Source organism: Heterocephalus glaber, unplaced genomic scaffold, assembly GCF_053883595.1.
Source record: "Heterocephalus glaber isolate CG9 unplaced genomic scaffold, H.glaber_assembly_v1.0 deba00000937, whole genome shotgun sequence".
In the NCBI taxonomy this organism is placed as follows: domain Eukaryota; kingdom Metazoa; phylum Chordata; class Mammalia; order Rodentia; family Bathyergidae; genus Heterocephalus; species Heterocephalus glaber.
In genome coordinates, this window is record NW_028258173.1 from 10,359,343 (window position 1) to 10,372,292 (window position 12,950).

General features: G+C 36.6%; 1 long non-coding RNA gene across 1 annotated transcript in view; it reads left to right on the plus strand.

The window, feature by feature from the left end:
- Nucleotides 1-12,950, plus strand: part of LOC110345115 (uncharacterized) — a 54,137-nt gene that overhangs the window by 20,249 nt on the left and 20,938 nt on the right. The gene's annotated exons all lie outside the window — the stretch shown is intronic.

Below are 12,950 nucleotides of genomic sequence, written 5' to 3' on the forward strand. Positions count from 1 at the left end.
CAAGAAAAATTAAACAACGATCGCCTCACAGACAAAGCTGAACGTGAATATCTGTGCTTAATATTTTAATCTTTAAAATTTATTTTATGCAGTATTTTTTACTTATTTTCCATGGAGGGAGTAATCAGTTTGTTTGTTTGTTTTTTTGGTACTCAGGATGGAACTCAGGATCTTGCGCTTTTAAGGCAAGCAGTGGCACCACTGAGTTAAATCCTGGGCCCAATGTTTTAAATTTTTAAAACCAATTTTTTGAATTAGTTTGTCTGTGTATACGTATTTGTATTTTCACACATCAAGAATGTTCCTCAGTTTCAACTTTAACTAGTGAGTGAATTATAGACAGGCATGTATTACTGGAAAATAGCATTGAAAATTCACTTTCTTTTTCAAATTAAATGCTGTTTCTCCATTAGCTCACATTACTATTTATGAGGGTTTTGGGGTTTTTGGGGGGTTTTTTTGTTTTGTTTTTTGAGACAGGGTCTTGCTAAGGTGCTAAGTTACCCAGACTAGGCTCAAACTGAGATGGTTTATTTTTTAAAGTGTTTTATCCTTATTCACCTCTCTTCAACATTAGTCACTAACAATCTAATAGTAAATCATTCTGCCTCTTTCTACTCCTTTTATTTCAGCTTGATTTGTAAGCAAACTTTTATATATACTTAAAAAGAACTAGGAAATTAGTGAAACATTTGGCACAAAAAAGGCATTTCATGGTGAAGAGATTCTATAATTAACGTGTTCACAGTTTAGACCTTAACATACCCTCTATTAAATATTTGAGTTTTTCCTTTAAAATATCTTTCTGAAGGTTTTAAAACAAAATCTGATGAACATATTTAACTTATTTTCCATCCTCTAACCAGGGGTCAAAACAGTGGTTTGAAAAGTTGTTCTAAAGCACCTAAAGGAACTTCATTATGATATTTTTACAGCAATTACATTCTCTTTTGTTTTATCTATTCTCTCAATTTGAGGCTGTGAATCATTATTATTTGTATTACTCATGTCTGAGGAACTGCTTGGCAGATCTGTAAGAGAGACTTGCGTTGAGTTAATATGTGCCCTGGTGGCCTTGTTTTGGTATTCATAAACATTACAGCCAGATTTTAATGGACATTCTCAACACAAATAGAACTCAACAGCTAAAATTAATTTAATTTTCTGTGTAAAATAAAAGAAGTAGTAAGAGATTGAAACATTGACTGGGTTTGGGGATCATTTGGGGAGTTTCCATTGACTATATATCACCCTGTGTGGCTTTCATTTTCTGGGTGCAAATCGATTTAATGTGCAACATTATTAGATTAATGAGGTCCCTTTGGAATAAATGATCTTGCTGAAGAGGCTTGGTTTAACTCTGCCTCTCTGTCCCACTCTGACCTTTGCAGTAATTTTTGATCAGAAAGAGAAGAAGTTGAAAAGGGGGCTCCATCACAATAGCTCTTGTTTGTATAAGGCAGTGGTAGCGAACCTTTTAGAGCTTTCAGTGATACAAGCAGCAGTGTGCCATAGATTTAGCCGCCACTGTTATAAGGAAACAAGTTTTTATCCATCTTTGCCCATGAAAAGATAAAAATGTCTACAAACCCAGATCTTCTGGGTTTAAGTATTGATTCATTGCTCCCTTTCCCAGATTGGATTTTGCTTGTATACATTCAGTAATAATACAATTGAAATTCTTGCCCTCATTCACTTCAACGATAACTCCTCTTAAAACTGAGGGCCAGGAAAGCATCTATTTACTCACATAAAAGCTTCCATAATAGAAAGATAAATATATAGAACTTATTATTTCAGCTGTTCTGTGGAAGAGCAAGCCAAGGGCAAACTCTATTTTTATTTCTTAAATCCATTCTTGAGTATAGTGCCTAAAATTTTGGCTTGTGGAATCAGACCACATGGGTTCAAACCCCATCTTCTGCACTAACTAGCTAAGAGAACTTAGACAAGTGATTCAAACCCTCTCTGCCTCAATTTTCTTTTCTAAGAAAGAAAATAACATGTTTCCTACTTTCTTGGATGTTACAAGGATTAAATAAGTAAATATATGCACAATACTGAAAAAGCACACCTAAAATGTATAGCTATAGAAAAATGTATAGCAATAGAATTCTATTTCTTTGATTGTTCATATCTCTTTTAAATGCACTATATAATATATATTCACATTATAGATTGCCTTAAATTTATCTTGAGTGAAGATTAGATTATTTGAATTATTTCCACAAGTAAAAATATCAATTTTTTAGAATGATACAATATCAAATTTTAGAAGATAAAATTTGAAGTTATTGAAAATGATACAGGAGAAATTAAAGTCATTTATAATCCTGAGCAGAATTAGACTCCTAATATTTTGTATCTTTATTTCAAAAGTGTTCCTTAGTTATTAAATTTTCTTCAAAAACATTTTAATGTTCATAGAAAGTTCTACCATATGAATATAACTTTAATATTTCCAACAAGCAAGTATTCATTGTAAGTGAATTAAAAGTACAAACAAACTGAAGAGGCAACTTCTAGAAAAAAAACCAATGTGCTGTAATATACTTGTACACTGAATCAAACGAACAGTTCTTCAATAGCAGCTTCCCTTTCCTGCAGTGCCTTAAATGGTTATGAAAACAAAGAAGAATGTTATCAACTTCCTCTGACTCTCCAGATCATCAGATATCATATTTTTTTCTGTACTGCTGGTAGAACTTTAACTGGACAAACCATGCTCATAGTAACAAATATTGTATCTCCAAATACAGCATAGTGTAGTGATGAATTCTTTAAGGCTCTCAGCTTTCTCTTTGCCATTTATAGTGTCCAGGAGGGAATTTGTTTTATCACTGCACTTTTCTATCCCCTTATTCTTTAAAACATAGGCCAAGGATTTGACTTACATTGCCCATCAGTCCTTTTAAAGAATTGTTGAAAGGATGTTTTACAGAAGGAACAAGAAAATATCTTTTCTGAACATTTGTGGGTTTGTCATTCCCTTCCTCACTAAATAGATTAGTGAATATGTTTCCTGTATTTCAAATGTCAGTGTGTGTTATTAGTACTATGTTTTCCCTGGGCAATACTGAAAAGGAAGCATAGTCTTGGCATGCTTATGAAAATGAAAGTTATGTAGCCATCAGACATGAGTAGGCTATGATTGAGCCAGATGAACAGGCAAAGCATGCCTCGAGGGTGTCTTCATCTTCCTACAGATGCAAGGCTCCTTCACAGAGGTTGGGAATGTGCAGCTGTTTCTTGGGGATTGTTGTACCAGACAGGGCATACAGTGTGGTACCCTGTGCTACAAATCCTAGTGATGCAACCTAGTGAAAGATGATTTGTCATGCATGTAGCACCTAGCATGGATGATTTTGATGAAGTGGTCCTCCTAGATAGCTCTTCTCTAGGTAGAAATCAGAGATCAAGACTCCCTCCATCAGAACACAGTGATCTCCACTATGAACTTCAGGGTTTATTTTTTTCTCTATCTTTAACTAGCTAGAGAGTATGAAGGATCATCCTGCAGTAGTCTTGAAAGCGGTGTCTCTCTGTTCTGCCTAAGTTGCATGGTCCAGTATCAGCTGCTAGGAGGTATGACTTGGTTGTGTTCGCCCAAGAAACACCATAAGTGATGTGATGCTTAGACAGTGTGGGTTATTATCAGGAAAGTGGGGTATGTATTTTAAATTTCATTCTCAAATTGAGAAGCAAAAATTTTAAATTGAGAAGGAAATAAAAGAGGGTTTTTTAAAAAATAAGGAATTGAAACTTATATTACCTTGTATTTGTTTTTGCTTTATTTTATATATTTACCTGTCTGAAATGCAATTTTTAAATAATTTTATTCCTGGAAAAGACTTATGGTCACTCTCTCTGAACCAAGATACTGGCACATTTTCTCTATGATCCCAAACTTCTAGGTCCCCTGAAATTTATATTTAAACTCCTCCAAGTTTTATGCTAAGTAAAATACAAAGTTGACTATACCAAAGCAAATGATCGATCAGCTTACTAATGAACTGAGTCAAAAGGAAATGAAGGAAAACACAATAATAACTTTGCATATGTAAATAATTTCTGAGAGTGTGAGATGAGTTAAAAGTCACCCACTCATTAAAAAGTTTTATTTTAGGTGCTATTTCTTTAGTTCAAAACCAAATTACATGAAGAGCTCAGATAACATTAAAGCTTATTAAATGTTCAAGTGTGAATTTAAAAAAAAATTAGAATACAATTGTTTCTTGCAGATACCGGAGAAGGAATAAAGAAGGCTGTATATTCTTATATTCTCTATTTTGTTCTTGATGACATAGCGTGTAATTCACGATCTAAAGAACAAGTGACAAGTTTCGCTGTCTGTTTTCTGGTCTCTTGAGTTAAAATCAAGGTTTCTAACGTTACCTGCATGAAGGGTGGTGTTATGTTTTCTGAGGTGAGGCATGGGACGAAGTGTGGTGGATATGGTTAATATTTCCAAAAGGTAGCAATTACCTGATAACAGAAAGCGGTATGGACTGCATCTTGTTCCCGCTCATTTCTGAGGTGCCCAATCTGCCGTGGACATCGTCGGCATTACGGCTTCCGCTGGCTGAGGTCACCTTGGTTCATGTGTTTTATACATTGGTTGCCTTCTCCTTATTACTTGCCAAACAAACCTTTTTATTTTTGCACACGTTTATGTTGATTTTGTGGTTTCTGAAATTGGATTCTGGCTCCTGGAGGCCCAAGTTTCCACAGCAACTAGAGGCCTTATCTGCTACTGGTTCTTGGCAGGCAGACAACCAAGTCTTTCAGTTTACTTTGGATTTTTTTTTTTTTTTTTTTGCTTTTTCTAAAAAAACCCATTTTCTTCTTCTCCCTTATTTTTCCTACACCCTGTCATTTAAGCATCACATAATTAATTGCGTACATCCTGTGCCACATGGAATTGCCATGGCTTTGAAGTCCCAATAGATCATTTTATAGAGCGGTGGTTGCCATTTTAAAGGGAAAAAAATTTTGAAAAGAAGGAAGAGCTGGCGCCAGGGCAGAGCTCTGTTGAGCTGAGTGCATCCATCTCCAGGTATGATAAAGAAACCTGGGCACCTTCTGTTTGTTTTTCCACACTTCCCCTTCCAAACTGGCCTTTTCAAGATATAGGAAAGACCTCAGGACCAAGTTTGTTATTTTTCTCTCCAGAGCTAATTCCTTTTCCAAAATCAGCAAGAACTGCCTCATTACGTGCTAAGGTGAGGTTTGCTTTCTTTCTTTCAAATTGCAGGGAAAAAAAAAAGGTCTGATTAGCATCTTGTCATTTAGTGACTGCTACTGATCCAGCAGAAGCATAAAGAAACAACAGATAAACAAGACAAAGATTACCAATTCCTGTATTTAGGTACTATTAAAGTTTAGCAACAACAATTAAATGATCTCATTCTCTTCTCAAACTTTCTTTGAAAAATAAATGTAATCATTTTCAGTGAGGGGAATAAGTTTATTGGGATAAAGCTTCAGAGTCCTTATAAAAAATATATAATTCCTTTGGAAAGAAATGTGTAAGTTTTGAGAAAAAAAATAGATTCTTCAAAGTTTAATTAGCCTCCAGCTTTGTGTACAGAGAGGGAAGTAAGGATACATTTCACTAGCAGTTGTGGTCCTAGGGAAGAATCACCCAGTCTAGGAAAAAAAAAAAGTGAATTCCATTTATTTCATAAAGTAAATGTCTGATGTTCTGGCATAAATAAAATTTACCATAGCTAGAATTTAATGCTCAGTATGTCTACACGTTTTTTCTTGTCTTCTTACTATTAGTATTTTGAACTCTTCTTTCTCTTTCATGGTAGGCTATCTCACTCATGCCTACTGCAGCGTGATTGCATAGGTAGAATCTCACATTTCCTGAAATTTTCCAAATATCTCTCTCATCCAAACTTCTTTGCCCATTGCCTCATTGCCTCAGGGAACTTCTTCATCCTGCCAGACAGAATATGAGGGACAAATTATTACTTACTAGGCTTTGGCCTCAGGCAAGTTATTAAAAATTCTCTGAGCCTCAACCCCCCTTTAATAACTGGACGGAATAATGAATCATATCTCAGAGGGCTCTTGTGAACATTCATTATCCTTATGTTCATAAAGTGTACACGGGTCTGTCTAGAGGCTTGGTTATGATACTATTCAGAGGAATACAGGTGAAGTTATTATTAAGAGTTAAATACTTGCATTTCCTTACTATATCTCAGGTATAATTGCAAAAACATGACCTTTAAATCTTATTTGCTCCTAATAACAGCACTAGGAGGTAGCTGTTAAATTCTATTATTTCAGCAGCTATTATTCTTATTAAAATCATGTATCAGATTAAAAAAAATCATGTTTCATTTCAATAACTGGATGGTGTTGGGATTCATTTTCATGAGAAAGTCCAATAGCTGACAGCATCATGAACACATAGCACTTACCTCATCTTAAATCGAAGACGCATTCCATCACCCAGTGAATACCAATTTCCAGTTATGCTAGAGCATCAAATACATGGCAAAATAATTATAATTACAGTAGAGATTTAAACAGAAGAGGCAAAGAAATATTTCTTGGTGGCTTCATTTACATCGAAGTGTTTCCAGTAACAGTGTCTTCTTTTTGCTTGGAGTATTGGAGATTTGACCCAGGGCTCATACACTCAACCTATATCCCCAGCGGTTTTGTATTTTTTATTCTGAAGTAGGGTCTCACTACATCGCTACATGGCTCAGGTTGGGCTCAAACCTCGAATCCTCCTGCCTTAGCCTCCCAGAGCGAACAGCACCTGTTTTTAACACACAGAAGCAGTGTTTTCCCCCAAAGCAGAGTCTTTTAATTTCTACACTTATTTTAACAATAGCTTCCCCTTGAGCTCACTGGAGATGGAAACCAAAGCGGGAGAGCCACTGTGCATCTTTGCTTTCAGCCTTGTTTCCCCACTGAGGATCCCAGGACCCCAGAGCCACTGTAGCAGCCTGGGAAACCTCTCTGGCCAAAGGTCAGCCCTTGCGGGATGATGGGCAAAATTCCTCCCCCAAAGCAATCCGGAGTGGCTCATCGTTCCTTAAATCATCATCCCCATGCACCGGCAGGGAGAAAACAGTTTCCAAGACAAGTCTGTGCGGCTGAGGACTTCAGCAGGAGCAAGGAGGAACCCTTACATTGGAAAGATGATCTGAGCAGTGCTGTTTGGTGTAAGGGAGGTGAGCTCAGGGTGAGCTTTCTTAGCCCAGGCCAGACTCTCAGTCTGCGCAGAGCCCATCCACTCCTCTTGACCAGAGTTGCCGATGTCTCTGTCAAGGTGGCTCCCTGTCTGGGTGAAATGAGAGGGAGAGTCCGCTCACACAGTAGCCAGGTGGGGGCTCCTTCCAAATTCTATCATCCTGTCCATCCTATTTTTGTAAGGAGGCTGTCAAATAGAAAGCTCACCACCCTTTTAAGAAAACATGGTAAAGGCAGAAATGACCACAGTGGCCACTGTGAGATAAAACCGTGTTTGTGGACATCATAGTTAAGAAAAAATCTTAGGACGAAACACTGATGACACATAGTGGATTAAGTCTCCTCCTTTCAGGACCCACAATTATGATTCTACACAAGGGACATATTAAAATCTCAAACTCGCTGAAACTGTTTTGTTTTGGAACAGTCTGTAAAGTAGAACTGCCAGTTTTCCAATGACAGGGAATAATATCCTAATGTTAAGAATTGAGGAGTGAATGTGACTTTTTGCATAGAAGTGCAAAAATACAACCTCCTTTAATGAAATCTAGAATGGAGTGCTTAAACCATTCAGCAATGTGCAGAAGTGTTACTTGACTTTTAAACTGTATCTTTATTAGATCCCTTAGGAGGGGAAAGTTCAGGGATGGTGTTGAGTTTTAATATTATGTTTGATACCATAATTTATAACAGGTTTGTTGTATGGATGGCATGGGTCAGAATTGGATGGATCCAATGGCTTACTATCCAAACTAGGGGCATGTCAAAATTGAAAGGGAAAGCCATAGTAATACCAAGGCAGTGGGTACTGACACATTGGGGTACATAGTCATACTAGAGGGGGTTCTTCATCGTGTATAACAAGTTGTCTAACATCTGTGATGGGTAATTTTTGTGTCAAATTGACTGGATCATGGAATGACCATATATTTGCTTGAGCATTATTTCTGGGTATGTCAGAGCATGTTCCTGATGAGATTACTATAATTCAATTTAAGTTAGTAGACTGAGTAAAGCAGATTGCCTTCCCTAGTGTGAGTGGGCCTTGTCCACTGTGTTGAAAAGAATAACAGGGTCGGTAAGAAAGGATTCCTCCTCTCTGACTGATGGATGTCTTTGAGCTGGGAGGGAGTCTGACTGGGGATGTAGACTCTATTGGAACTTACACTGTTGGCTCTCTTGCTTCTAAGGACCTCCCACTTTCACTAGAACTAAATTATTTACTTTTCTGAGTATGGATCTAGACTCAACATTCATAATCACATGAGTCAATTACCTGTAATAAATCTATTATACATCCTATTCCGTTCTGCTTGGAGACCTGAGGAATACAGCATTGTACCTGGCACCTACAAAGTACCTAGTAAATATTATGTGATTAAAAATCACTGCTGAAAAATAGTTGCATCTCTCCTGTCTCTTGGATATAACAGAAGGGTGGATTTACTGGGTTTCAGAGAAGGTATGTACATAGACTTTACTGGAAACTGATAAAAAGTTGTCTGAAATAGTTATAAGGTACCATTTTAAATTTCCAGCTCCACTGTATAGCAGTTTCAACTTCTCCCTATCTTCACCACATTCACTTTTGTTGGCCTTTTAAATTTATGGATCTTAACAGATATATACTAGTACTTAAATATTATTTTACTTTTGATTCCCCTTGTATGAAACACTTTCACATGCTAAGTTCTAAATGAAAATAATTCACTTTGGAATCAAATACTTGTAGATGGGTATAAAATCGCTGCCTTTAACTTCATCCTCTATGAAAGGGTAATAATACTTGTATTCATGTGATATATTTCTATTGTTATAATCAAATTAATTTAATAACAGTGAAATAGCAATAGTGTGCCTGACACTTGAGACCCATACAACAAATGATAGCTATCATCATTATTAAACCAGGAACCAAGACACATTTGAGCTGCAGCAATGTAGCAAAATTACTACACTTTATGTCAAGTTTCTGGAAAAGATGTTAAGTACTTCCCAGAAATAGAAAATAAAACCATGATCTATAAGGAAGTCAGACAAATTACATCTGGATTACTTAGTAGGAAGACTAGTTTTTCATTGCTTGGTTTGAGCAAAATGTTAACCAACATATTTAATATGAGTATGAGTCTCTTTCCATATACAATATAGCCAAGGGCATGCTCTAGCCAGTGAGGGGTTAAGAAAATTAAATGAGGTAATCCATGCAAAGCAAAAAAAATTGATCTTTTGGTAACTATATCCCTGTTGTAACATCAGGGATATACTCTTGAACAACGGAATCAACTCTATACAATTGAGTAATTCTTGGTTCTTCCCTCCCTCTCTCTCTCTCTACATCCAATCCCAAGTGCTATGTCTTTAAAACATCTACCAAATCCAGCAACGTCCCTTCATCTTCACTGCTTTTGCTCAATTCCAGCCACCATTTTATCTTACTGGACTCTAGAATAAACTGAATATTTGCAGGAGACTGCAATATTGATTATGCCCAAAGCAGGCTGTAAGCAGTGCAGGCTGTGAAGAGTTAACCTCACAATTGACTTGTTTATAGAAGTGAGTCTGGCCAAAGCCTATGTGCCAAGGTCAGAGTAACTCATGCCCAAATTTTGTTCCCACAACTAAAATCTTCTTAACTAGAAGGACAATGTTCTAAATACAACCATATCTTTTGTCTATTCTATTCCTAATTAAACAATGTCTGTCCTTTATGAGGTTTACTTACATTTATTTCCATAGAAACCACATGATTGCACATCCTTGCACATAGTTCTGCCCTTGCACATGGTTCACCTTTACTCTAATTGATTACCAATAAAAATCAGCGGCTTGGACTGGCCAGTGCCTTTGTTGCACTGCCATTGGTTATCCTGGTGCCTTGCTTTCTGTCTTAGTTCTGTCTTTTAGTTTAGTTTAGTTTAGTTTAGTTTAGTTTAGTTTTTCTCAGGCCTGCATTGTACACTGGGCAGGAGTCTAGAGCCTACTGCAGAGGTTTCCAGTAACGTTTCATGAGTCTCCAGTAAATACTGCTCTGTTTTTTGTTTTTTGGTTTTTTTTCTACTCATAGACTCCATCTGTCCTTCCTCCACCTAAAATTCTCCAATGGCTCTCTGTCAATTACAATCCACCTAAAACCTAAATCCCTTAAATTGGCCTCAAAAGACCTCCAGAATCTGGTACTTGACTCATTTTTCAATTTGATCTTATCCTATACCCTTTCTTAAATTATGTTATATACATATTAGACTTTTTGTTATTTTTGTGCTAAATTACTCCATATTCACCAACTTCACTTTTTTTTCTGACGACTAGAATGTCTTTATTTGAAATTTATACTTGATTGACATATCCCCAGTCATCAGGTTGCAAGGAAATGTTATTTTCTCAGAGATGTCTTTCTTGAGTATCTGATACAAACTCATCCTTCTCAATTCCTTCTCTCCCTTGCTTGTCAGTTATGTAAATAGTATGGTTAATATGTCTTGGACACTGTCTTAGTTACTTTTCTCTCCTTGCTAAGACAAAATACCCAATACCCAAAGTTAAAGTGGGAAAGGTTTGTTTGGTTCATAGTTTGTAGAGGTTTTAGCCCACAGACAGCTGGCTCCAAGGCAGGGTGACAGAGGGGCAACATGGTGGCAGAAGCAGCAAAAGCAACAAGTAATCTTAACAGTGTCTTTCTGCCCCTTTCATCTTATCGAGACTACTTAGGGCAGGTAGCACTCATGCTCTTAATCCTAGTGCCCTTAGGCCTGGCCCCAACAGGAATTAATCACACACTCTAGATTCAGCCACCTCTGAAAAACCCCCACCTTATTTGGTTGAGGCTTTGGGGGGACATCTAAATGCAAGCCATAACAGGTACAATCTGTTTTATTGCTTCCATAACTTCAGAAAAAAACATTCATATCAAGCATTGAGTACTGTACATGTGAATTACTTCTATCTATGAGGTAAATTGGTGATTAGTTTGTGTGTGTGTATGTGTGTGTTTGTGTGTGTTGTGTGTGTATTACCCATTCAGATTTCTACATTGACTTTCTATGGAGTTTCCAACCACTAAATGAGATCAGTAGTACAAGGTATATCAGTGGGATGTAATTTTATTAACTTTGGCATATAGATGTTTAGCATGTAGCCACATGTTTCTCACAAAATGTAACTTATAATCTGAGCATTATAACTAAACAACACACATCATTGCAGTAATTTCTTCCCAGCACTGATCCATATCCCATTTCTTTCTCAAAGGGTCTGTTTTTATTTCTGTTTCCACCTAAGGTTCACTTGTCTATAGCAACACCTCTTTTTTTAAACAATCTAGAAATATGGGGTGTTATCCTGGGGCTGAAATATTCCATATTTTTCCTCCATGAAGCACTGATTGGCAACAATCCGTGATTGTCTCTCTTTTCCAACTCTAGCCTTGAGCCAGGATCAAAATCTTCATGAATAATTCGCAAATAATTAAATTTTTTAGCTTTTGTTCTTATTCACAGGAGCGAAGTAATTTTGGTCTCCTTCTGGATTAGATTATCCCTGAAGTTCATGATTTAAACAGTCTCTTTTCAGATGTGATGCCTTTGACTGTGCAGACTGATAGGACTCTGAGCAGCACAGGTCTGTGTTTTCTCTGTAAATAAAAGCCTACAAAATTTCAACAAGTCAGCCCTTGTGTACCATGTGGAGAGATTGATGACAAATCACATTATTTTCCCCCTTAATACACAGTCTACAATCACAAATGCACTTTCTCAAAACATGTGTCTACTTTGCACCCGAGCTTATGAGATATTAGATGGGTCAATGTAGCCTCGAAAGAGCTCAGCCTTCCCCCAAAGCAAATTCCTCATTGTAAGTTATTATTTTTAAATTTTTTTCAAATAGAGAGAAAAAAACTTCAAAACAAGATTTGACTACTGTACTTTCATATAAATAAAAGTAGCAGAGGTGGTTGACTGTTTACATGTATAGACACAACTCTGTAAACGTGTGCATACAAATGAGAATGAGACACTTCCATATCACATGTAGAGAAAAACGGCAAACACAGAGAGTTTAGGAAATAAATGTAGGTAGATGTATAGAGAATTACATCAAATGAAAACTATTATTTGTGAATTTTGAATATGAAATTTGAAAGTGATCCATATCTCCTCCCTCTTCTACAAGAGTGATTTCAAATTTAAACAGCTACCAATAATGTATCCTCACCTTGATCAACCACCTACGTATTGGGAAAATGACACATACATTTATTGATTCGTTAGAACTTTAACCAACCTGAATATTCATAGACTCAACCAGGGCTTTTGCCAGTCCACATTTATAATGAAAATTAAAAATTTGAAACTACTGTGGAGGACATGTTTATCTTTCGTTTTCTATGCTTCTGAAGTTAAATTATTTGTCTTACAAAATAAAAGAATCTGAGTTTTATTAATGTTATCTTTATAAGAGTTATCCATAGGATGAACTTTGGATCCAGGGTATTTCCTACACAAAGCATGTCTCACACTGCCCTGTCAAGGTTCCCCAGATTTCTAATTTTGGGACCACAATTTGGTGTCAAAACAGTATCACAGAAAAGACAACTGAATAGTTCTACTAATGTCTTAGCAGAGAGTCCTTGAGTCCTTATTGAATCTGAGGAGAGGAAAACACTGAAGAAATTTCACATAGAGGGGAATCCTCTGAGTATGAAGGAAGTGATGTTGCTATTGGACAAAGCC